Source organism: Triticum aestivum, chromosome 5B (genome assembly GCF_018294505.1).
Source record: "Triticum aestivum cultivar Chinese Spring chromosome 5B, IWGSC CS RefSeq v2.1, whole genome shotgun sequence".
NCBI lineage: Eukaryota > Viridiplantae > Streptophyta > Magnoliopsida > Poales > Poaceae > Triticum > Triticum aestivum.
In genome coordinates, this window is record NC_057807.1 from 663,416,251 (window position 1) to 663,443,644 (window position 27,394).

Genomic DNA, 27,394 nt, shown 5'->3' on the forward strand with positions numbered 1-27,394 from the left:
AAACAAGGTGAGATCGAGTGAAGTGGCGGAGAAGAGAGATATTGGAAGAGCGACACAGATAGTTACTAGTTTTTCTAATTGCCAATTTGTAATGACTTACATAAATGCAATGGTACGTGTTTGGAATTTGAAGTGTGGATCTAGAGTGTTGGGGGGGGGGGGGGGATTGTTAGCCGGGTGTGCCTTTGACGGCAGTTGTGAGCTTGGATTGAGAAAGTGACACAGTGGTGCAATCAGAAGAGTGACGCAGTTCCTAAGAACACCTAAATTAAGAATCATCGCACCTTAATTACACCTGCATTAGAAAACAAACCGTGATACATATATAACGTAATTGAAAAAACACATTAGCCAAAAATAAGGCTGCCGGACGCTTTCCACCACCATACATCCTCCTCAAAAACTGCCTCCGCTCAGATAAAATAACTTTCACACCGTATCCCCATGCTGGCGCCGCCAGTGTCAAACCTACGCCTGCCTAGCTCTCTCAAATCGCATGCCGCCCCGGCTCAACATTTTGTGGGAGAATACTAGAGCTGTAGAATGCAACAACATCCCTCAAAAGTTTCAATATATACCTTTTGCATAAGAAGTTTGGATATGTTGGTGACTCTTCTCCGTTAAGGAAATCTCCTCCACTCATAACAACAAACTAAATCATTATTCATGTGCCAAAAGAAAATGATTACTTCATTATTAATGCATTATTATGATCTATTGTTCTTTTTCAATATTTCGTAGTACATCACTAAACTTTTATTATTTATTTTTGTTGAACCTATTAACTAGGATGAACATGTTTTTTCTTTGTAAGAAAAACATGCATTGCACGTGCATGCTAACTAGTATCAATGGATGGACAGATGCAACACCTTGTGTTTGTTTCACCCTTGGGTAGCACCCATGGCCAATTTCGTGCTCATGCACCCCTATTCCTCTACCTGTGAAAATGTAGAGAAAATTATTACTCTACCATATAACATTATGATTATACAGTAATATGTCCACTAGGGTTCACGTAATTAACTTTGAGATTACTTATAACTAAGCAGTGAATCGAACAAAAGCACTGGAAGAAGGTGTTGTATCTGTGCCACTTACATTGTGCATTGATAGCAAATCATATGAGAAGGAACAATATTGTTTAGGTGCGCTTGGTGTACTTCTCCATGTATAGATGGCTACAACTAGGAGGGGCGTTTTGGTACTGGGGTCCAAATGAACCCTATATCCTGGACGTCCATCTCAGCATGGGGATCTGTGCTGTCAAATAATAAATTTCATATACGGTCAATGGTAAATACGTTATAGATTGTGTACGCAGACCGATCGTAGCGGGCAGGTGGGGCTAGCAGTAATGTGGACGGACAGGCAGCAAGTGCGGTTAAACCTCCTTTGCAAAGAAATGGGTACGCTACTTGTCACCATGAAAGAAATGTGTGACCTTTGCAGAGAGTACCCTCAAATTATTTAAGATAAACCCTCTAATTATAGTTGTTAGTTTTTTTTAGATGAAGTAGTAGTTCTTTTTTCCGGGAGAGCGGCGGAATAGGAAAGGTCGGCAAGCCCAGGGTCGGAGAGCCCAAGTCCAACCAAAACAAGCCGAGGATATCTCCTCACATTAGCAGCCCATCCATGTAACTGCGGAGGCCCAACGGCTCCCGCGGAACGGCCAAAAATAAAGAGAAAACCCTGTCGCCACTTTTCTTGGCTCGGCGGCGCACAACGAGCGGCGCGACGGGCTCCGCCGACTCCCTCCACCGCCCGCCTTCAAGGTCAGCGACTCACTCCAGCTGCAACCAACACGCGCGCGCGCTCTCCGCCTTCACTGAATTTCTTACGACCCGCTTCGCCCTGCCGTCGCAGCTGATCCAGGTACAGAGACATCACGAGCTCATCGCCCCCGGAGCCGTCCTACTCACCAACGGATGCGCCCCCGACGTGTGGATCCAGGTGAAGGACGATTCATCCGTATCTGTGATTCATGGCCGGGATGCTCGTCTGATTTGGCGCTCGGTTGCTGCAGAGAAGAATGCGAAGATCCCCTCGTCACACTGCAACTCACGGGTCAGTACAGTCTGTACGCGCCAGTGTGAGACTCTGAATTCTGATGAAGCAGCAAGACTGGGCAATGTCGCCGCAGGTTCGAGAGCCAACTGCTTTCATCTATTTATCATTACTGCAATTTGGTCATGCAGCCTTACACATGTCTGAATTCATACACATATTCATAAGATGGCAACGGTGAGATTTTATCATGCCCTCATGCTCATCTTCAGGAGCCCGTGGAGAGGTTTCAGTTCCTGAACAGTTCCTTGAGATGGGTGGACCACAGAGACCTGGGTTGCCGATGTAGATGGATGCCGGGTCGTCCAAAATTTGTAGTTGATTGCCGGAAGGTATGCTTCCTGTCAGATTGTTATACGACAAGTTCAAGTGGGCCAATGATGTCAGGTCTGCCAAACTTGTAGGGATTTCACCAGAGAGCACATTATATATGGGAGAGATCCAGAGATTCCACTGCACGAAGCTCACCAATAGTTTGGGGCATTATGCTACTAAGGTGATTCCATGACAAGTTCAAGCTTTTCAATGCAACGAGCATGCCGATTTCCTGAGGAATCTGCCCTGTCAAACTGTTGCTGGAAAGATCAATGTTTACCATGTAATTAATTCCTGTTTTGTACTCAAGCTGCTGACCTTTTGTGACTACCCAAAAGCTATCACCATTAGTAGCACCAACAGTTCCCGACGAAGGCAGTTGAATTTGGACATATTGGGAAAGGCCATCTTGTTGATTGGGAGTATGAGCCATAGCTACGAGGCTCCCAAGTGAAACTGGTATGTTCCCTGAGATGTTGTTGCTTGCAATGTCTAAGTACTGAAGCCGATTCATCTTGGTAATTTTGGAAGGGATGCCACCAAAAAACATGTTTGACCGCAACCGCAGAAATGCCAAGTATGGTAACTTTGACCTGATCCATGTTGGTAACCTCCCAGAAAATTTATTGTATGCCAGGTCAAGGAATTTTAGCTCTTTACACCTCTTGAGAATTGATGGGAATTCTCCTGAAATATCATTGCTATTCAAGTTAAGCATGCTGATATTTGACCTTTTGGGTATCTCAGGGCAATTGGGCAATGTGCCGTTCAGTAGGTTCTCTGATAGGTCGAGGAACTTCAGTTGCTGCAACTCAAACAGGGAGCATGGAATGGTTCCGGAAAAAGAATTTTGGAAGAGCATGAGTGTTTCTACCATCGGCGCTCCAATATCTGACGGTAGTGCACCCGATAGGTTGTTCCTAGAGAGGTCCAGGTAGACTAGGTTCTTTGGGAGTGCCGGAATCGGGCCATCAAGCTGGTTTGAACCGATATCCAACACGACAACTTCCAATGCACCAAATATAGAAAAAGTGGGAAGCTTGCCAACAAACCGATTTTCCGATAACTCCAAAACTTTCACATTGTGCATTGCCATCCAAAACTCAACGGGAATGAAATCATGTATACTTGTGTTTGCAATATCAAGAATGTCGAGTGTTGGTTGGCTAATCCATGTTGGAAACCAGGGGCCTAGGATGCAAGATCTAAAGCCCGCTGAAGTTAATTTGAATGGAGAGTTCCACGTGCTGTCAACCAGCATAGTTAAGGAGTTATTGGAGATCCATAGAACCTGTAGGCCAGTAAGATTCCTGAAATGCTCTTCGGTGATGATACCATGCAAGTTGTTTGAATCCAGCCGTAACTCCTTTAACCTTGTGAGTTCCCTTATACTGATCGGTATCTCTCCGGATAGTTTGTTATTATGGAGCCAAAGTATGGACAAACTGCTAAATTGCTCTAGCCAATCTGGAAGGTTCCCTGTCAAATTATTTTGGTACAAGTATAGCTGTTGTAACTCATCCGTTGGCAATCTGTGCAATAGATCTTGTATGTCCCCGCCAATGAAGTTGCCCCCTAAGTTGAGGAATCGCAATTTTTCAAGTTTCTTGAAGGTCGATGGCACCATGCCAAAGAAGTTATTTCTGCCAAGGGACAGTGACTGAATGGAGGTCAAGTTTCCCACTGCGTCAGGGATAGAGCCCTTGATTCCGCAGCTATCCATGTAAAAATGTTGGAGAGCAGGTAGGTCCCAAGCCAAGTAGTTGGCTCCAAAGGACGAGTTAAAGGAGTTGGACTCGAGATGGAGGATCTCTAGTGATGTGAGGTTGGAGCGGAACGGCAGCGGCATAGTGTTCCGAAGCCCGCAAGATACTAGTTCAAGGAGTACCAAGGAGGGGAGCATGTTGACAGCATGAGCCCAGTCGACGGTGGCACTTAGGTCCACCCCGGACATGGCGAGGTGGCGTAGCTTCCGCAGGCGCAACACCCATGCGAGATCAGGCGAGTAACAACTGTGGGACTGATGGTAGTCGTAGAGGTCAAGGACGAGCAGGTTGGAGAGGTTTCCGAGGTGGGGAGGGATCCGGCCGCCGAAGTACGAGTTGGCGAGGAGGAGATGTGTCAGGCTCCCGAGTCCACCGATGAACTCCGGGATGGGCCCGCCGCCGAAGTTGTTGGACGAGAGGTCCAGGTGCTTGAGATGACGCAGAGTGAGCAAGGAGGAGCTTATCTCACCTCCAATGGTAGTTCCGGGCACGAGTTCACCTTCCGAGTTGGTGTGGCTTCTGACCTGGAGCTTGACGACATGGCCGGTCCGGTTGCTGCACTCGACGCCGGTCCACCGGCAGCAGTCCACCTCGCCCCGCCATGACAAAAGGTAGTTGCTCGGGTCGGTGAGGCCAGCCTTGAAGGCGAGAAGCGCGTCCCGCTCGCGGGGGATGCAGAGGGTGCCTCCTGGCGCTGCTGCTGGTGGCGGTGGTCGGAGTTTAGGCACGACTGCGGCCGACGAGCTCCGGAGGAAGAGGAGGGACCACGTCGCTAGGAGGATCACCACAACTCGGATCAGATGCCTTGGCCTCGTCATTTTCCCGGTAGCAACAGCGAAATGCACCGTCCGCCAACCAAGCTGACTGAATTGAGATGCGAAAATTGGACTGTCGGTTGTATATCCACAGCAGCATAAAATTCCACATACCAAACAGGGTAGCTCGTCAAAGTCGTAAACGGCGGCAAGTTGAGACCAGCACATCCACGCACTGCTTGCTGTCTGCTGAGCTCAGCTCCTTTGTACAGTACACATTAACTACGTTACAAAATAGTACTCCCTCCGTAAAGAAATATAAGAGTGTTTAGATCACTACTTTAATGACCTAAACGCTCTTATATTTGTTTACAGAGGGAGTAGTAGGAATTTTCTTATGATATCCTAGCTAGCACTCCATCTCTGACTCAAAACGTTCTAGAGTACAGTACTATCCAGTGGCTAGTTTTGGGGATGGTTTGGTTTCTATCTCTTTCAGTATACTTAGAACATTACCATTTTTTCGGGTTTCAGTATATCACCTAAACTGATTCGTAGCTCTGCTGGTTTGGCATGGCGGCCCTACCCGGCCCGACGGCGTATCCCCAGGGTACCAGCTCCATGTAGTAAGTGTGTGTTCATGCGTGTGTATAGTTTCGTGCCAAAGGTGTGGTTGTCGGCGTTGGTGCCAAGGTGAGTCGTTCGTGTCCAGGTTTTTTTCGGTCGCCATGATTCGCGGGTGAGACAATCGTCTGATTTGGTGCTCGATCGGTTGTTGCAGAGCAGACTGAAGATCCCTTCGTCACATTGCAACTCACACGTCAATACCGTATGCGGCAATGCGAGGCTCTGAATCCTGATGAGGCAACAAGCTTGGGCAATGTCGCCTCAGGTTCGAGAGCCTCTGAATTCTGATGAGGCAACACATAGGACAATATTTATTATCACTGAAATTTTTGGTAATACAACCATACACATGTCTTACTTCATATACGTATCCATAAGATGAAAACATGCACATTTCATCATGCTACAACTTAGATGGCAAAGAAGAGCGTTACATAAGACAAAAGGGGCTTAATACTAATCCCAGATTCATAAACTATGTAAGAACATAAGTTCCAGCTAGCGATGATCTCAGCCAGCCCTTACTGCATTTTCCTTGCCAGTGAAGCCCGACTCAGTGCCACTTTCACATAAATCCAATCATACATGCTGTCACAAAACGAGAACCAACGATTTCTCCAATTCCGCTTGAACAAGAAGCCACAAAAGACAATCCAGAGACCAGCTAAAAACCCGGTGCCAATACCGAGGTATAATGACAACACATCGCTCATGCCCTCATGCTGATATTGAAGAGCCCGTGGGGTGATTCCAGTTCCTGAACAGTTGCTTGATACAGGTGGACCACAGAGACCTGGGTTGCCAACATAGATGGATGGCTGGTCATCCAGAGTCCTTAACTGATTTCCAGATGGTATTGTTCCCATTAGATTGTTATATGACAAGTTCAAATGAGTCAATGATGTTAGAGATGCTAAACTTGTAGGGATTTCACCAGAGAGCTCATTACGAGAGAGGTCGAAAGATTCCATGGCCCGTAGCTCACCAATAGTTTGGGGTATTATGCCGCTGAGATGATTCCAAGACAAGTTCAAGTTTGTTAATGCTACGAGCATGCCAATTTCCTGGGGAATCTTCCCTGTTAATCTGTTGCAGGAAAAATTAATGTTCACCATGTACGCGATTCCTGTTGTGTATTCAAGCTGTTGACCCTTTGTGACCACCACCAAACTATCCATATCAGTGGGATTGATGAGGTACATATATGTGGAAGCCAATCGAAAGCGGACAATTTGGAAAAGGGCATCTTGTTGGTTGGGAGTATGAGCCATCGCCACAAGATTCCCAAGTGACATTGGTATGTCCCCTGAGATGTTATTACTTGCAATGTCTAAATACTGAAGCCCCTTTATCCCAGTGAGTTCAATAGGGATACCACCAGAGAACATGTTTGACCGCAACCGCATAAATGCCAAGTATGGTAACTTTGAACCGATCCACGTCGGCAAGTTCCCAGAAAATTGATTGTATGCCAGATCAAGGAATTTCAGTTCTTTACACCTCTGAAGAAACGATGGAAATTCTCCCGAAAGATTGTTGTTATTCAAGCTAAGCATGAAAAGATTTGAAGTTTCTGGTGCATGAGGGCAATCTAGCAATGTTTCATTTAGTTGGTTCTCTGATAGGTCTAAGAACTTCAATTGTTCCAACTCAAACAGGGAGCATGGAATGATGCCGGAAAAGGAATTTTTGAAGAGCATGAGTACTTGCATCTTTGGTGCTCTAATATCTTTTGGCAGTTCGCCTGATAGGTTGTTCCCAGAGAGGTCCAAGTAGAGAAGGCTCTTTGGGAGTGTTGGAATCAGGCCAACAAGTTGGTTAGAACTGATATCCAATATCATAGCTTCCAATCCACCAAACAGAAAAACCGTGGGAAGCCTGCCAACAATTCGATTTCCCGACAAATCCAAAATTTTAGCACGGGAAACTGCAGCCCAAAACTCATCAGGAATGGAATCATGTATACTTGTATTTGAAATATCAAGAGTGCCGAGTGTTGTTTGGCTAATCCATGTTGGAAACTGTGGTCCTAGGATGCAAGATCGAAAGCTCGCTGAAGTTAATTTGAATGGAGTGTTCCATGTGTTGTTAACCAACATGGTTAATGAATTATTGGAGAGCCACAACACTTCTAGGCTAGTCAGGTTCATGAAATGGTCTTCAGTGATTGTACCATGTAGGTTGTTTGAGTTTAACCGTAACTCCTTTAAATTTGTGAGTTCTCGTATACCAACGGGTACCTCTCCAAATAGTTTGTTGTCATTCAGCCGAAGTGTTGTCAAGCTGCTAAAGTGCTCTAAACGAGCTGGGATTCTCCCTGCCAAGTTGTTGTGGTTCAAGTGCAACTCTTGTAACTCATCTGTTGGCAATCTATGCAACAATAGATCTTCTATGCCCCCGCTAATGAGGTTGTGTGATAATTTTAGCATTTGTAGTTTCTTGAGTTTCTTGAAGGTCGATGGCACCATGCCGGAGAAGTTGTTATTGTCAAGGAACAATGATTGGATGTAGGTAAAGTTTCCGACCTCGGCAGGGATAGGTCCCCAGATCCCGCAGCTATGCATTTTAAGAATTCTAAGAGCAGGTAAATCCCAAGCCAAGTAGTTGGCTCCAAAGGGCGAGTTAAAGGAGTTGGAGTCGAGGTAGAGGTCCTCTAGTGATGTGAGGTTGGAGTGCAACGGTGGAGGCATAGTGCTCTGAAGTCCGCAAGATTGTAGTTCAAGACTTACGAGGGAGGGGAGCATGTTAACAACATGAGCCCAGTCGACGGCGGTGCTAAGGTCCACCTGGGACATGCCAAGGTAATGTAGCTTCCCTAGCTGCGAGACCCATGCGAGATCAGGCGAGTAACAACTGTGCAGCTGATTCGAGAGGTCAAGGATGAGCAGGTTGGAGAGGTTTCCGAGGTGGGGAGGGATTTGCCCGCCGAAAAACGAGCCGGAGAGGAGGAGATGCGTTAGGCTCCGGAGGCCACCGATGAACTCCGGAATGGGCATTCCACCAAAGTCGTTGAACGAGAGATCAAGGTGCCTCAGATGTCGTAGAGTGAGCAAGGAGGGGTTTATCTCACCTCCCATCGGCCAACCCATGGTGTTAGACCCGTAGAGCTCAAGCTTGATGACATGGCCGGTTCGGTTGCTGCACTCGACGCCTATCCATCGACAGCACTCCTTCGTCGGGTGAGTGTCCGCCCGCGATGCCGCCAAATCCGTCCTTCTCATGTGGCCGCCGAGGCCAGATCCGGTGCCCCTGCTCAGCTGCATCCTGCATGCCTCATGTGAGGAGATGGACACCTCCCGTTCGCGCTCGCGGGTGGGCGCGCGGCGCGGCCACCCGCTTCTTCCTCGGCAGACCTCCGGTGCAGCGGCCTCGTCCAGTTACTGCTGCTCCGCCTCGACCTCCGTTCGCTCTGCTTGTGGCGGCCAGGCTCCGACGCCTCCTTCCCCGGACCGATTCATGGCGACCTTCGGGCCGGCCTCGCCCTCCTGCTGCTCTGACGATGGGAGCCGCCCTGTCCTCTGTGGCTGCTCCTGCTGCCTGCGTCGCCCCCGCCCGTCTGCCACCGCCATCTGTGCATGGCTTCGCTGCGGCCTCCCTTGCCTCCCGCAAGGCTAACCCGACCGTGCATGGACGACTGGTCTTGTGTGAGGTTTCGTCCACGTCCGAGTCGTCGACCAGCTCCAATCTGGTCCTCGCGACGCCAACACGTACCGCATCACCCGTCATTGCTGCTGGAGATGGCGGTCATGTCACTGGGCCCTCTTACTGCATGAGGGCTGGAGAGCTGCTGGCTGCCTCGGGTGCTTTTGATGCTTTGGCTACGGACATGGTGCGGTCTTCGTGGAGCTCCCTCGATGACTGACATTATGATGAAGATGATGAGGATGGAGTAGAGCCGGCCCCGCAAACGCCGCTGGTTTCCAAGTGCTCCAACGGGGTGAGCGTTGAGCGTGAGGAAGCTACCTGCAAGGGTTGGCAGGAGGTGCGGCTGCGGCATGGTCCGCATCGTCTAGTGTCACCAGCTCCGGCTTCGTCCCCTCGGCCCATCCCCGCGTGGCTCCATGGTCGATGATGTAGGTGCCTTGTTACTGGACATCGTGCGGCGAAGTGCAGGGATCCCTTTCGATGCTCGTGTTGCTTCGGGAACGGTCATTAGGCCCGTGAGTGTTGGAATGCTTGGCGTCCCCTCAGCTTGCTCAATAACCGTTCTGCTTCGTCATTGTTCCACCTCGACACCATCATCTTCATCCACCTTTATGTCAGGCCTGGTCTGATGCCACACACGCTTCCCTCCAAGGAGATTCGACGTGACTCCTCGGCGTCGGTTGTTTCTTCTTCTGCTGGTTCTCCAGCCTTTGTTGAGGTGACACTTCAGCATGTCTTTGCTGCACAAGCCGAGCTGCTACACTCTGAGCTGCAAGGCATGGCTTCCTTGCAAATGGTGATGGCGATTCAGCCTTTGAGTGATGTGGTTGATTCAATGCATGGATGGTTGCTGCGGGCTGAAGAGCCTTCTGGAGCATGTGGAGGTTGCTTTGGGCAGGCTATCTCCTGTAACGGCTGAGGCGCCACTCCCTCCTATGTCGCCTCCTCTGCCAAAACTTGTTGTTGACTTCGAGGGCGACAAAAATGTGGGTCTCTATGGCTGCTTCTCCCCTCGTGCTTCGGGATTCTTGCCCTGTGTTGGGTCTAGTTTGGCGCCTCATGTGTTGCCGGACTTCGAGCGTGAGGCCACCGCTGAGGTTGTGTCCCCGGTGCTACAAATCATGTGTGAGCTACAGGTGTTGTGTGGGAACCTGTTTCGCCTTTGTCGATGGAGCAACTCAAGTTGGACTCTCTCCAGACTTTGGAGGTGGACCTGGTGTCCTCACCCCCCCATGGAGCCTTGCCAGGCGTCAAACAACCTACCTCTCGGCATCATGGCGCGCGGCATTTTAGATGTTGTCGCCATTCCCTCGTATGTGACCATCGGGCAGGTGATGCCTGTGAGTGGCATGACCATTGAGCCACTTATGTTAGCACCTACCTCAAATTCAAATGCTCTCTTCGCGAAGGAACTTTGTGACTTGCTAGCCAGCGTGAAGATTTCTAGACCTGGTTTGGGCAGGTCAATTGCTTGCCTCCTGATGGGGGCGCCAATAAGGGACAAACAAAAGAAGGTGGGCAAAACCAAGAGTGGCGCCAAAGGCAAGACGTCTTTGGCTACTTGTCGGTTTGACGTTCTGGGTTCGGAGATGCCTCGGGGTTTGTGGATGTTGTGTATTCAGCGAGTGTGATGGGCCGCTCGTGCTGTTGTGGGGTTTCATGCCATGTGAGTAGTTTGTCTGTGCTCCATTTGTATTGGTTTTCGCTCGGTTTTCCGTTAATTAACTGGGCAATTCTCTTCATCTTAATTAATCGATGAGGCAAAACTTTTGCCTCCGTTTCAAAAAAAGACAATAAGCAACCCAAGTATATCGTCAACACATCACTCATACCCTCACACAACATTATGGTCTTAGCGGTGTTAACTTTATCTGTATTTTTCTTATAAAAATGCACCGCCATGTCAACTTTTATTTCAATGAATCAACTACTCCCATCGTCCCATAATATAAGATCATTTTTTACACTACACTAGTGTAAAAACACTCTTATATTATGGGACGGAGGGAGTACTTCGCAAACCTTTCTTTTGGCATTTCCATGCACATGCATATTTTTTGTTTCCTAGTTGTTGTTGTTGTTGTTGTTGTTGTTGTTGTTGTTGTTGCCTCATTGCATAGGCAACACGTTGCCTTTGTACCGGATTATTTGGGTGTTTTTATTAAACCTCGAGCACTATTTATTTCGTCGTTCCTCTGGAAAGGTGAATAGTATCCTCTCCCCTTTTGCCCGTTTCTTCGAGACTCACCGGACACATTGCACATAGCCTTGTGGCACCATCTATACTTATTTTGTAAATAGGAAGTAAATGTTCTCAATACAAGTCGTAAGTTTGCATGTGGCCTAATTATATTATACCAAGGCCGCACATTGAATTCGTGTGATTTGAAGTCCGTTTGCTACTCAAACATTTGAATATGGGAGGAGATAGTAGGCGAATAAATACTAAACAATTTTGCTAAATAAAATGTCATGGGCCTTTACTCCCCCTCTTCTCTAAGCCTAGCCATCTACACAGCCCAATCAGCCCACCTAAATCCTAGTCCAGTTAGCCCACCTAAATCCTAGCCCAAATAGCCCCATTAACCCTTCCTACAAATAGTAGCCCCTTCCTACCAAATATGGACTAAACTCTAACCCCTCCTCATTTTTCGCGCTCCTCCTAACCCTAGCCACCACTTGGCATCTGCCAACCAGCCAACTACCTCTTCCCTTGATCCGGCGGCTCCAGATCGAGATCTGATGGCCCCTGGCCGCGCAATTCGACCCCTGCAGCCGAAGGCCCGCCGCCGGCGCTCCCGAAATCCGTCTACGCCCGCTCGCCTCACCCAAGCATTTGTTCGCCTTTCCACCCGACCGAGTGGGAGCTCGCGCCAACACCAGCCCTTTTGGGGACACATTGCACGTCGCCACCGGCGAGCAACTAGCATCGAGCGCTGCCGCCGCCGCTCCTCCCGGTAAACCCTCCTCCTCCTCTCCCGGTTTCCCTCCTATCCCTCACATTCTAATCCACGCGAGCTGCCGCTGTTCTACAAATCTCGCTAGTTTTATATAGAGATGCCAATATCCATACATTAGCTATATAGAAGTATATATATATGTGGGTCTAGCTACAATATATAAAATGTGTACATGAGCTGATTTTAGTGTTTAGATTCTAGCAAATTTTGCCCGATTTTTTGTATGGCCAAGTTGTATGTCGTTATCGTAATAATTTATGGGGCGTTTTACCCCAAATATGCTAGTGAATATTGGGGAGGGTTGGAGGCCGGCAAGCAATCTAGATAGATTCTGAAAGAGATGGGGTGGGGCAATTTCTCTTCTCGGGACCAGGACATGGGGGAGAAGAAGGGTGAAGGAGGGGCGCGCAGGTTGAGCGAAGGAAGAAGATTAAGCCTTTGCTTGCAAAAAAAGAAGGTTTGGAGGAGGTTCGGCGGTGGGAAATTCTCTTTCATTCGAGTCAGAGGCCCATGGGTTGACACGAGCACCTCACGACTCGCAATCATCGTCGCATGGTGGGCGTCTTCTATGTCATATGTAGGGTGTTGTCATGTCATCATTTGGAGGGTCTCTCTCAGTCGTGTGTTTCCTTCTCGATCATCTATGCCACACACCTCGTGTCGAGGGCAAGCATGCACACCCCTCAATAACAAACAGTTTTGCAGCCACACATGGCATTCTGGTCCCCTTCGCTACCCTATAGGGTCGAGAGCGAGCACACACACATTGCCTTGCATGAACCCAGATCCTTCCTCTCCAATGAGCCAGTGCTAGAGAACCATAGAAATAAATAACAAGGAGTTGGCATCGAGGAGGTGTCTCGGGCATGAAGCGTAATAGTAGAGGCAAAAATGGAATGGGAAAACACCGGTGGGCCTCCCAAGATTCAAAATACTCTCTATGGACGCCACATCCCCTTCTGCCACCACCTTTAAGTCACACAATGCTTGTGTTGTGTTGCACATTGGATGGCCAACATTCTATCACTCTGGAATAAGAGATCTTGTACCCGCATTTTTTGGTGCTTCGAGGGAAAAAGATTTTGTTCCAGGACATCATATTGGGTAAATAAACTTTGTACAATGGCTCCGGTGGTAAATTTTTAGAATGGCATACAACCAAAATAATATTAATGGAGATGAGACAAAGGCATATTTTGAGATTTTAGTCAGACCCAAGTAAAACAAGAAAAGGAAAAAAGATGGTTTCACCCCTATTTATTAACCCATTTCATCAATAATGATAGACATGCACATACATGGATGAACGAGGGAAGACGGTGCAATGTCACACAAAATGAATGATTTCTCAACAAGATTAGGGCAACTGGCTGGCATCAGTTACCACTAGCCTCTCCTACTTTTTTTAGAGGCACACGCGAGCCGATATTTATCTCTTCATTCCCATTCCTATTTTTTGTCAAAGATTTTAGGCTTCTCCCCCTTGCTCTACCAAACATCTGGAGCTCTTCCATGGACATCACGGTCCCTTGCTCCCTTGAGTGGAATGGCGGCGGCGGCATGGTGAACGTCTCCCCTGAGAGGGATGATGCCCATGGCGAGGAGAACAATTACACCTACAGCATGGAGAGGGTCGCCACAAAGACTAGCAATGGTGCCTACAGCATGGAGAGCAACGGCGTTTTGCTGCAGATCGAGAAGACCCGCCACCAGGTGAGCGAATGACCTCCTATTACCATTGGCACTCCCGCCTCTTTTGCACTGGCAACTCCTCGTGGATTTTGACCACCTATTACCATTGGCCCTCCCCCCTCTTTTACACTGGCAACTCCTCGTGGATTTAATACTTTTCCGTTCTGCAGTGCCGTCAGAAAATGGCAATCAACTTTATGGCAGCTTGCAAGAATATGAAGAAGTCTCGGTTGTGCTCACTCAAGTACTGTCGAAATTGCTTGCGTAATAGTTATAAAAAGAGTTTCTGCTATGTAATTTTTGTGTTTCCATGGGGCCGACCATATGATGTATTGTTCTTGTTTCTTATTGGTTTGTTTATTAGGTACGGCGAGAATTATATAAGAGTGGGGCTGCAAGATGCCTGGAGCTGTCCAAAATGCAGGGGAGAATGCAATTGCAGTGTATGCATGTGAGCGATGAGAAGCTAATACAATACAATACACGAGAGATTATGGAAATTTGAATTTTAGGTAAATTTCATAGTATTATGGTTTTTATTGGTAGGACCAACAATGGAGAGAAGCCGACCGGGAATTTAACCCGAGCTGCCAAGGCATCGGGGTGCTCCTCCGTCCACGAGTTTCTAAACAAGGGGCGTACGTGGTGGCTGCAGCACAGAATTTGGTAATCCCTCTCAAGGTGAATGCTTCCTCCTCTACATTAACTCTTAAGTCTATATTTAGTTCTTTCAATCATTTGACTTCGTATTTATAGTATAAGAATCCATCCCTCCTCAAATATATACAAGACAGTAATAACATATCACATTTGCAATTAGCTGTCTGACAATTTGACCAGCTCCATGCCATGTAGGTCATCAGTACAAATATATCTCTACCTAATAGTAATGTGAGGAGTGCTTCTACCCGTCCGTCGTCACTTTTGCAACAACAAAAAAGCCCTGTACTCCTTCAAAATCAACCTGCGGTAGATTGTTAAGTGAGAAAAAGCGATTGGCTTTTTTTTAGAAAACCTTCTGATCTTTAGTTAATCAACCCGTGGAAAAAAATGATTCACTTTTTCTCGGAAAATCCCCTGATCTTTTGGTTAATCAACTCGTCGTCCATCTATTATTTTTGGCAGTTTTAAATGATTTTTTAAAATATCCATATCTTTGAAATCGTAGCTCTAATTTAGATATGTTATATATGGAAATTGATTAGAAAAATGTGTACAGTCTATGGTGCTATTTTACCTGTTAAATACTTTAAAAATGCGATTCCAATATTCATATCTTCTAAACCCTAACTTCAATTTTGACATGTTATATATGCAAATTGATTAGAAAAATGTGTAGAATTGAATATGATATTTTTAACTGTTAAATATTCTTAAAAACTATTTAGGGGACAACCTTAATCAATAGCGCATGATTCGTCTTTCTTGCGTACTTGCTACATCCGGATTGGAAATCAACACCTCGGCAAATCAGTTTGGAGAACAAAGAAACCATCTATAACCAGGAATGCACGCCTCGGCAAAATCTCCTGGTGAAAATGTAGATTTCTCATTTTCTGGAGAGAACGAAAGACACCTTAGAATTGACCACATCCTAATGTGTTGTGATTGTGTGAGCACTGAGGCCACCATCGACAAGGGTGGGAAGGAGGATAAGCGGCATCATAGATGTGATGCATGTGGACCCGTTGAGGTCTTCAGTCATGATTATTGTGCTAGGGACATGTGGTTTTTTCCTGTTACAATGCACGGGTTCTTTTACTAGTGTGAAATAAATATGTGAATGCATAAGTGCATGCACCCACCCTAAAATTAAGATTTCTTGCATAGTAAAAAAATAAAGACCATGTTTTAGGTGAATGAAACATATAATTTCCATGTAAAGTATTCTTGCATAGTTGAAATCTTCGACAATGTGTGGAAGTGTGTCCACCTTAACTCACCTAGTTCTATGTAAGTATGTTATTACCTCAGTTCCGGGTTTTTTTAACATGGTAAATAGTAATTTATTTCCTTTCATATGTAAATCTATCATGGTTAATTATGATAAATTCATCAATTAATTCCAAACATAGTGCATAGCAACATCTTATTTGTTAGTTAGAGTGCATTTTTATCATATGCCACTTCGTTTTTGTGGTGGATATACATGTATATTTATAGGCTAGGTAAAAGCCTTCAGTTATTGATTTCCTAGTTTCTTGCTTGCACTTTTAGGGATAAATCTTCTCCTAATATTTTCTCCAGCATTCATCTTATTTATGAATTGGATAAAGCATAGAATTTTGGTAACAAATTAAGGTGTTGTTTTCATTTTTGTTGTTGTTGAAAAAACAGTAACTTACTCCTTACTCTTGCCTTCTCAGAGTGCAGACGCTGCTAAATTTGAGGCTAGTGCAGGTGCATTATGTTGGGGAACATAGTAATTTCAAAAAATTTCCTACGCACACGCAAGATCATGGTGATGCATAGCAACGAGAGGGGAGAGTGTTGTCCACGTACCCTCATAGACCGAAAACGGAAGCGTTATGACAACGCGGTTGATGTAGTCGTACGTCTTCACGATCCGACCGATCCAAGCACCGAACGTACGGTACCTCCGAGTTCAGCACACGTTCAGCTCGATGACGATCCCCGGACTACGATCCAGCAGGGTGTCGGGGATGAGTTCCGTCAGCACGACGGCGTGGTGACGATGATGATGTTCTACCGACGCAGGGCTTCGCCTAAGCACCGCTATGATATGACCGAGGTGGAATATGGTGGAGGGGGGCACCGCACACGGCTAAGGAACGATCACGAAGATCAACTTCTGTGTCATGGCGTGCCCCCTGCCCCCGTATATAAAGGAGCAAGGGAGGAGGCCGGCCGGCCCTAGGGGGCGCGCCAAGGAGGGGGGAGTCCTCCTCCTAGTGGGAGTAGGACTCCCCTTTCCTAGTCCAACTAGGAAGGAGGAAGGGGGAAGGAAAGAGAGGGAGAGGGAGAGGGAAAGAGGGGCCGCGCCCCCCTCCCCCTGTCCAATTCGGACTCCCCATGGGAGGGGGCGCGCCACCTCCACTAAGGCCCAATACTTCCCCGGGGGGTTCCGGTAACCCCTCGGGCACTCCGGTTTTCTCCGAAATCACCCGGAACACTTCCGGTGTCCGAATATAGTCGTCCAATATATCAATCTTTATGTCTCGACCATTTTGAGACTCCTCGTCATGTCCGCGATCACATCCGGGACTCTGAACAACCTTCGGTACATCAAAACTTATAAACTCATAATAAAACTGTCATCGTAACGTTAAGTGTGCGGACCCTACGGGTTCGAGAACTATGTAGACATGACCTAGAACTGTTTCCGGTCAATAACCAATAGCGGAACCTGGATGCTCATATTGGCTCCTACATATTCTATGAAGATCTTTATCGGTCAAACCGCATAACAACATACGTTCACTAGTAGAAAAGGGGGCAATGGTCCAGGCCGGGTCAGCCCATCAGTCCCGGTTCAATCCAGAACCGGGACCAATGGGGGCATTGGACCCGGTTCGTTAGCCCCGGAGGCCGGCCGGGCCACGTGGGCCATTGGTCCCGGTTCGTCTGGACCTTTTGGTCCCGATTGGTGGGACGAACCGGGACCAATGTGCCTTGCTCCTGGCCCACCACCATTTGTCCCGGTTGGTGGCCTGAACCGGGACCAAAGGCTTCCCTTTAGTCCCGGTTCAAGCCACAAACCGGGACCAATTAATTGCCTATCTATACCCCGCGAGCAGAGCACTCTCACTGCTCTGTTTTTCGTGGCCGGCGAGGAGAGAGCTTTGTGGTGCTCTAGCTCACCTCCTATGCACACGAGGTGTTCGATGGAATGCCCGAGCCACACTACTTAAGCTTTCTCCTCTCCAAGCTCCACCTCCAAGCTCCATTTTTCTCTATATTTGTCTAGGTTTAGCAGTCTGTCACGTCCCGTCCCCGTCTTCACCGCCGTCGATCGCCTGCGCCGATCTCGTCGCCGGCACCCCCGTGGTGAGCCTCTTGTTCTTATCTTCTTTCTGAAAGGAAAAAAAACTCTTACTTGTATGTTTATATAGATACTTGTATAATTTTCTTACTTTTATTATTGCATCTTATATAGTGCGATGGTTTTGGTATCCGCCCCCGTCGGCCCTCGTCCTGTCTATGATTCAGATGTGGTATATATTATCTTTTCATAACTATTGGTTCATTTATTGTTTATGACAATTATGCTGACCAACGTGACATAGATTTTATTTATCTAGGAGGTTGTTGAACCGGAAATTCCAACCGACCCTATTGTCGAGAGGTTAAATTTAGTTGAAGAAGAAAACAATTTGTTGAAGGAAAAAATTAGAAAAATTGAGGAGGAGGAGATGATATTGGAGTTGCATGTTGCGGATGTCGTCGATGATCACAAGATCAAGATGGATGCAATGCGCTTGAAGATCAGAAAGATTAGAAAATATGCCATTCATACCGAGGCTTGGTATCATTATGCCGTTGGATCAGTTGTTACATTGGATGCGATTATGTTCGCATTTGTTTTCGCATTGAAATGTTTTACATAGTTTCAGTGTATGATACCATGCCAACTTTGTAACTGACGAGTATGATACCATTGTCCGTTTTGTACATGCACATGCTATGTGGGTCAATTTATGATACCATGCCAACTTTCAACTTTTTCATAGTTCATTCGAAATGCTTTAATGTCTTATGGTTCGGCCCTCGTAATAATTAAAAATAGCAACAATAAGTATTTTGTTGTAAGTAGAAACAAAATAAAATAAATAAAGCAAGAAAGAAAACAAAAAAACAAAAAAAGTGTTTTCAAATTTGAAAACTAATGGCACTAACAGAAAGTTTATAATTTTCCTAAAACTAAAAGCAAAAACAATTAAAAAATAAAGCAAAAAGAAAATAATGCAGAAAACAAAAGAAAAAAACAACAATAAGTATTTTGTTGTAAGTAGAAACAAAATAAAATAAATAAAGCAAGAAAGAAAACAAAAAAACAAAAGAAGTGTTTTCAAATTTGAAAACTAATGGCACTAACAGAAAGTTTATAATTTTCCTAAAACTAAAAGAAAAAACAATTAAAAAATAAAGAAAAAAAATAATAATGCAGAAAACAAAAGAAAAAAACAACAATAAGTATTTTGTTGTAAGTAGAAACAAAATAAAATAAATAAAGCAAGAAAGAAAACAAAAAAAACAAAAAAAATGTTTTCAAATTTGAAAACTAATGGCACTAACAGAAAGTTTATAATTTTCCTAAATCTAAAAGCAAAAACAATTTAAAAATAAAGCAAAAAACAAAAGAAAATAAATAATGCAGAAAACAAAAGAAAAAAACTGGAAAAAAAATAAATATAGCAACAATAAGTAAAGAAAACAAAAAACAAAAAAATGCCTCCTACTGGGCCCCCACGGCCTGAATACGACTAGAAACCCTACTATGGGCCAGGATTCAGGCCCGCAGTAGGCCCAGAAGGCCCATCAGGCAAAGCAATAGCAAGTAGGCCCGAAAGCCTACGGTGGAGAGGAGCTCGAGAGGGGTGCGGCAGTGGGGCTTATAAACCACTGCGCGCCCCTCTCGACTAGCGAGGTGGGACTAAACTTTGGCCCCGAGGCGGGCAGCACAGAGGCCTTTGGTCTCGGTTGGTGGCATCAACCGGGACTACAGGGTGGGCATTAGTCCCGGTTGGTGCCACCAACCGGGACCAAAGGCCACCGGTTCCCGCCCTTTGGGCTGCCGAAAAAGAGGCCTTTGGTCCCAGTTGGTCGAACCAACCGGGACTAAAGGGGGCATTAGTCCCGGTTGGTGTCACGAACCGGGACCAATGCCCTTCGTATATATACAGCACTTGGCAGTTTTCGCAAAAATCAATCTGTTTCTTCTCGCCCCGACGCCTCTGCTCCTCATCGCCGTCGTCGCTGAGCCCTGCCCCGACGCCGTCAGGCTGGTCCACCTCGCCGTCGCCGCCGCCGAGCCACTGCCCCGACACCGTCACCGCGCCCGCTTCCCCTGCCGGCCCCGACCCCGTCACCGTCGCCGCGCGCGCCACCCGTTACCCGACCCCGTCGCCGTCGCCGCGCGCACCGCCCCTTCCCCAACCCCGTCGTCGTCGCCCCGACCACACGCCGCCGCCTTCGGTCCGGCTGCCGGCGCCCTTTCCTCTTATTTTTTTTGCATTTTATGTATATGTTCTCTGTGTATATATATGTATATGTTCTCTGTGTATATATGTTCATATATGCAAAAGTTAGATTTTAGAAAAACTTTATATATGCAAAACTTTATATATGCAAAAATTTATACATATATGTAAGTATATATGTATGTATAGATGTATGTATGTGGATACATGAGGGGGGTCGATATACCCCCTCTCCGATAGCATTTTTGTGCATTTTAGGTTAGTGTATATATATATATGTTGATGTATATATGCAAAAGATAGATTTTTAGAAAAAATACTATTTTTTCTGTTGATGATATGATGATGTTTTTCTTTCATATATGCATTTTTTCATATATGTATTATTTTTTTAAGTTGTTAGTAGATATCGATTTTAGGTTAGTGCATTTTAGGTTAGTGAGGAGAAATTTAAAGTAAAATAAGGAAAAGGAAGAAAAGAGGAGGAAGGAAGAAGGAAGAAAGAAGAAGAAAAAGAATGAGAGGAAAAAGGAAAATAAGAAGATGAAGAAGAGGAGAGGAAGAAGAGGAGAAATAAATAAGAAGAGGAAAAAAGAAGAAAAAGAAGAGGAGAAGAAGAAAGGAATAGAGGAGAAGAAGAAAAAATAGAAAAAAAATTCTATTTTTTCTTCTTCTCCTCTTTTTTCTTCTTCTTCCTTCTTCCTTCTTCCTCTTTTCTTCCTTTTCCTTAATTATTTTCCTTTCTCGTCGTTGTTGCATCGTTGTCGATATAACCCCCTCGAGATAACTTCGACATGAGGGGCGGTCGATATAAATACCCCCCCCCCTCGGCCCTCTCGCTCGACCAAAACTCTCGAGGACACCCAAACCCTAGAGAGAAAACAATGTTGGTCTCCTACCCCCTCCCGCCGCGCCCCTACCCGACAAATTAACTCTCTCGAAGCGTTGTTGTGTCGGGGCGACCCCAAACCCTAGAGAAGCAGCATCGAGGCCACTAACATGATTCCTTATTGTGATTAGCTGGCTAGTTCTATGTTTGCCACTAGTTCCATCTGTACCATATATAAACACGTTGTAAATATTTGCAGAAACTATGGAGCACTGCCGAGACGAAGAAACAGAAGCGATATTGAGGGACATAATCTCAAATGGAAGGGATGAAGTTGCGTCATTTCTCCTCGACACCGTTGTTGGTCAGCTGGAAGAACGGGGTGAAGAAGAGGGCTATGTTCAAGATGGCTTCGGCCCATTAATGCCGGTACAAGAACAGGACTATGTTCATGATGGCTCCGGTGACACAATGGAGGAACAAGAAAGAGACCATGCTGACTGCTCCGGTGACCGAACCGAGCCCGGCCAGGTATATATATATTAGTTAAGACCGTGCTGACTAGTTAATTGATGCTTCCATTGTTTTGGTATATGTACACATATTAATTACTCTCGTCTTTCTTCCTTATAATTTCTAGCCCTCCGGCTCGAGCACAACTTCGGTAAGGAGACGAGGCCCAAAGAAAAAGTTGAGCTCGGATGAAAAGTTTGAGATCATAGAAATCGCGCCCGACGGCGAACCGATTGAACCCATCCAGACAAGGAAGGCATTTTCTTCTTAGTGCGGGGTTCTTGTTAGGGACAAGATCCCGATCAGCATCCAGCAATGGTATAAGCCTAAGGAGGAAGACGCTGAGGTGTCTTATGTCAATGATATGCAGAAAGAAGATCTTTGAACTCAGCTGAAGGCAAATTTCACCCTACCGCCAGAGGAGGATCCGGAGAAGCCAGTTAAAGAGGAATTAATCAAGTCTTGTGCTCTTAAGAAGATGGCAACCCTAATGAGGAGGTGGAGGAAAGAGCTGAACCAGTTTGTCAAAGATAAAAAGACACCAGAATTCATCGGCAAATATGAGAAGATCAAAGATCACTAGCCCGCATTTGTGGCCCACAAGACATTGGAAAAGAGTAAGAAGATGTCGGAGACAAACAAGAAAAATGCTGCGAAGAAGACGCTTCACCATTGCACGGGGTCAGGTGGCTACCTGCAAGCCCGGCCTAAGTGGTCCAAGGCTGAGAATGATCTGCTTGAAAAAGGGATCGAACCAGAGACAATGAGATGGCCAGACCGTTGCCGGACTTGGTTCTTCGGGTCTGGCGGAACCTTGGACCCTGTAACAGGGTTTTGCCAGTGGACAGACGGGCAACTAGAAATACCAGTCAAGAACCTTCGACACTATATCGATGCAGCGCAGCGAGGGACGTTCCTTCCAAACAGGGAGAAGGACGAGCTCACAATGGCCCTTGGGAATCCTGAGCACCCTGGACGGACACGAGGCACGATAGGCTCCATTCCGTGGAAGGTTGGTTTTCCGGACGCAGAGGGTTACAAAACCCACGAGAGGAGGAAGAAACTGGAGCAGGACCAACTGCAGGCGCTGCACGAAAGGGTAATGGGGCTAGAGGATCGAGAAGAGGAATGAGAAGCAGCAGATCACAGCAAACGACCTGCCAAAGCTTCCCCCGAAGCTACCCCGCCATCTCAGCCGAGAAGCAGCGTGGCTTCCACCGAGCTACTTCAGCCGGAGCATGTCTTGATGGCTCCTGCCAGCTATCCCGTGGATGGTATCATGGAGTCTCAAAATTGCCACATGATGGCGCGATGGATGACTTTGAAGGTCAAGGCGGCTGTTGGCCAAGTTTATCCTAGTGGACCCGGCACAGCTTATCACTGCCAGCCGATTCCAAAAGGATATTCTAAGGTGATGGTGGATGAAATAACGGAGGGATTTGAGGACCTCGTGCTTGACCACCCTACCGGTGAAGGGGAGACTAGGCTGGGTTCTGCTCTGAAGACTCCATGCCTATGGAAGAAGGAGCTCATCAACCTTTTGAACTGGACGCCTCCGCCTCCTCCTCCTGCTCCGGCGAGTCAGGGCACTCCGCCTCCTCCACCGCCTCCTCCTCTGGCGAGTGACGATCAGGGCACGCGTGGCGGCACTCCGCCTCCTTCTCCGGTGCATGGCGGCACTCCGCCTCCTTCTCCGCTTGCGCCGGTGCTCCCGAGCAGCCAGCAGCATCCTCCTTCTCCGCCTCGCCAGCAAGGGCGGAAGAGACTCGCCGCCGCCCCGGCTGCTCCGGCGCGTTGTACTCCTTCTCCTCCGCCTCGTAAGCAAGCACGAAAGAAGACAGACGCTGCAACCGCTCCGTCTGCTCCGGCGTCTAGCAGCACAACCAGAGGCGGGAGGCAATACAAATATGGTCCATCATCTCTCAAGCCTCTAGAGAAGTTACCATACGAGAGGTCCGAGGAGGAAAACGATACGATTGTGCGGACCCACGTGAAGGAGTTCTTTGAAGGGGTGAAAGCAAAGAGACATCCACCTCCGGAGGAGAAGGTAGATCCGGTGAAAGCAAACCGCACTATCGATGCCCTGAGGAAACCACCAAAGTCTCCGCCGAGAACCAACTATGAGCGCATTACTGAACAGACATATCTCCAAGCCCAGCGGTCGGGAACTACTGTCAGTGCTAAAAGGTCAAAAGAACGAGCAAAGGGGAAAAAAATTGCCCAGCTCGGCGAACAAGCACAGCAATCGTGCCCCCCGCTCAATGTGTCTAATGCTCCGGGGACGGTGGCCGGTTATGGCAATCTTGACGATTACCTGCCTGACGATGCACTTCCTGATTTCTTGGAGGTGGACGGACACAGATACGAGTACGGGAAGCCTCTCGTCAAAGATGAAAAATCTCTGACAACAATGATGCGAAGATTCCATAATTGGTACATGGAAACCTGCAGAGAGTCTGAGGGTAAGAATGCTTTGTATCTGCATATTAAAGAGGAGCACGATCTCGTTGCAAATGATCTGTTGACTGTTCCATTTGAGGAGTTCTTCGAGTTCTTCAATCAAAAGGCCCTCGATAAATTAATGGTCTTTTGCTACTGCCTGTAAGTACTATTTCTTTCATTAAATCTCTATATATAGCTCGGCTCTTTCATTGCATGTATTTATAATTAATTATCCTCAATATATTATGCAGATTGAAGATCGTCGAGTGCAAAAAACAAGAAATTTATGATATTGGGTTCATTAACACAAATATCATAGATGTATTTCTGGTTGAAAAGAATGTCAAAGAGGCCGAGGACAACTTGCTACAATCGTTGATAAAAAATCAAAACAAAGATACCATACTCTTTCCTTACAACGGCCCGTGAGTGTTACTGTCGTGTGCATATTCGGTTTCCCTTATTACTCAAGCGAGCTTATAGTAATGTAATTGATGAGTTATGCATGCGTGCGCATGTACCACTATATTCTTCTGGAGATTAAGCTTGAGCGTGGACTAGTAACCGTCTTAGACTCGAGACGGAAAGATCCCAAATCCTATGTGGACATCACTGAAATGCTCAGCAAGTAAGTTCAATCGATCATTATCGCACCATATCGACAACTTTTTGTTCATTTCCTGATATCTCAAGTAATAATAATAATTTTCTTTGTCTTGCAGGGTTTGGAAACAGTTCACCGCAGAAGCTCCGGGACTGCCGAAGGAGCTGACATATAAATGGCCGAAAGTAAGTACTACTGGCTAGCTAGTTGCGCGCATCTCCCGTTGATTCTATAGCTATACTTTCATCAATGCCATTTATAATGCTTCATTATCAGTTTGATTGACCTCTATTTCTCGTAAAGTGCTTGTGGCAGGAGGAAGGGAATGATTTCTATGGATACTACGTGTGCGAGTTCATCCACACCGCGACTTTGAAAAACAAGCGGGGCTACTCTCAAAGACAATATGAAGTGCGTAAGCAATAATATTCACAATTTCATTTTATTACACCATCATTTCTGTTGAGTTTCATTCATATATATGTATTAATTAACCCCCTTCTTCAAATTAGACATGGCAGATGCGGAATGAACTCCTAGAACCAGATCGCATGAAAGCAATTCAAGAGGAATTGGCGGGATTCTTTCTTGACCACGTCATCAATAAAGCCGGAGAATACCATGTGGAAATTGATTTCAAATGCCAAGGGTTTGTAATTAAGATATCTTATACATATTGTACATGTATGTAGCCAGTAGCGTCGGATACATGATACGAAAACTTGTTGTTCGACCAATCTCTCGGAGAAGGAGAGATCGATCGATCACTTCTCTCGGTATGCATGACGAACTTCTGTACTGAATGATTCTCTCGATCACTTATGTATATATAGTACGTAGCGTCGACCAAGCACGGACATAAGAGAGGACACTTCTCTCTATTAATTAGCTAGCTAACACAATATATGAAACACCTAAATTAACCCCCCAAAACCCCCAACCTCCCCTCCTTTCAAAAAAAAACCCAGCCACTGGAATGCTGACGCGTGGATGCCTTTTGGTCCCGGTTGGAGCCACCAACCGGGACCAAAGGCCCCCTCACTGGGCTCGGCGCACAGGGCCACGTGGAGGCACATTGGTCCCGGTTCTGGATTGAACCGGGACTAATGGGTGGAGGTATTAGTAACGGCCCATTAGTCCCGGTTCATGAACCGGGACTAAAGGCCCTTATGAACCGGGACTATTAGGTGTTTTTCTACTAGTGGTTGTTCCCTTTGTCATTGGTATGTTACTTGCCCGAGATTCGATCGTCGGTATCTAATACCTAGTTCAATCTCGTTACCGACAAGTCTCTTTACTCGTTACGTAATGCATCATTCCATAACCAACTCATTGGCCACATTGCTTGCAAGGCTTATAGTGATGTGCATTACCGAGAGGGCCCCGAGATACCTCTCCGACAATCGGAGTGACAAAACCTAATCTCGAAATACGCCAACTCAACATGTACCTTTGGAGACACCTGTAGAGCTCCTTTATAATCACCCAGTTACGTTGTGATGTTTGGTAGAACACAAAGTGTTCCTCTAGTAAACGGGAGTTGCATAATCTCATAGTTGTAGGAACTTTGTATAAGTCATGAAGAAAGCAATAACAACATACTAAACGATCAAGTGCTAGGCTAACGGAATGGGTCAAGTCAATCACATCATTCTCCTAATGATGTGATCCCGTTAATCAAATGACAACACATGTCTATGGTTGGGAACATAACCATCTTTGATTAATGAGCTAGTCAAGTAGAGGCACACTAGTGACATTATGTTTGTCTATGTACTCACACTGTCACACATGTATTATGTTTCCGGTTAATACAATTCTAGCATGAATAATAAAGATTTATCATGATATGAGGAAATAAATAATAACTTTATTATTGCCTCTAGGGCATATTTCCTTCAGTCTCCCACTTGCACTAGAGTCAATAATCTAGATTACACAGTAATGATTCTAACACCCATGGAGTCTTGGTGTTGATCATGTTTTGCTCGTGGAAGAGGCTTAGTCAGCGGGTCTGCAACATTCAGATCCGTATGTATCTTGCAAATCTCTATGTCTCCCACCTGGACTTGATTCCGGATGGAATTGAAGCGTCTCTTGATGTGCTTGGTCCTCTTGTGAAATCTGGATTCCTTTGCCAAGGCAATTGCACCCGTATTGTCATAGAAGATCTTCATTGGTCCCGATGCACTAGGTATGACACCTAGATCGGAAATGAACTCCTTCATCCAGACTCCTTCATTTGCTGCTTCCGAAGTAGCTATGTAGTCCGCTTCGCATGTAGATCCCGCCACGACGCTTTGTTTAGAACTGCACCAACTTACAGCTCCACGTTCAATAAAAACACGTATCTGGTTTGCGATTTAGAATCGTCCGAATCAGTGTCAAAGCTTGCATCGACGTAACCATTTACGACTAGCTCTTTGTCACCTCCATAAATGAGAAACATATCCGTAGTCCTTTTCAGGTATTTCAGGATGTTCTTGACCGCTGTCTAGTGATCCACTCCTGGATTACTTTGGTACCTCCCTGCTAAACTTATTGCTAAGCATACATCAGGTCTGGTACACAACATTGCATACATGATAGAGGCTATGGCTGAAGCATAGGGAACATCTTTCATTTTCTCTCTATCTTCTGATGTGGTCGGGCATTGAGTCTGACTCCACTTCACACCTTGCAATACAGGCAAAAACCCTTTCTTACCCTGATCCATTTTGAACTTTTTCAAAACTTTATCAAGGTATGTGCTTTGTGAAAGTACATTTAAGCGTCTTGATCTATCTCTATAGATCTTGATGCCTAATATGTAAGTAGCTTCACCGAGGTCTTTCATTGAAAAACTTTTATTCAAGTATCCCTTTATGCTATCCAGAAATTCTATATCATTTCCAATTAACAATATGTCATCTACATATAATATCAGAAATGCTACAGAGCTCCCACTCGCTTTCTTGTAAATACAGACTTCTCCAAAAGTCTGTATAAAACCATATGCTTTGATCACACTATCAAAGC

General features: G+C 46.1%; 1 long non-coding RNA gene and 2 pseudogenes across 1 annotated transcript; 1 reads left to right on the plus strand and 2 right to left on the minus strand.

The window, feature by feature from the left end:
- The first annotated feature begins 1,711 nt into the window (after positions 1-1,711).
- On the plus strand, positions 1,712-2,210 carry LOC123117509 (uncharacterized). The gene is made up of 3 exons (XR_006457397.1): positions 1,712-1,775; positions 1,867-1,953; positions 2,027-2,210. It is a non-coding gene; the product is annotated as an uncharacterized lncRNA (long non-coding RNA).
- A 46-nt stretch (positions 2,211-2,256) lies between these two features.
- Positions 2,257-4,966, minus strand: LOC123115209 (receptor-like protein EIX2; annotated as a pseudogene).
- Positions 4,967-5,083: 117 nt separating this feature from the next.
- LOC123115210 (receptor-like protein EIX2) lies at positions 5,084-8,793 on the minus strand (annotated as a pseudogene).
- Between the last annotated feature and the right edge of the window lie 18,601 nt (positions 8,794-27,394).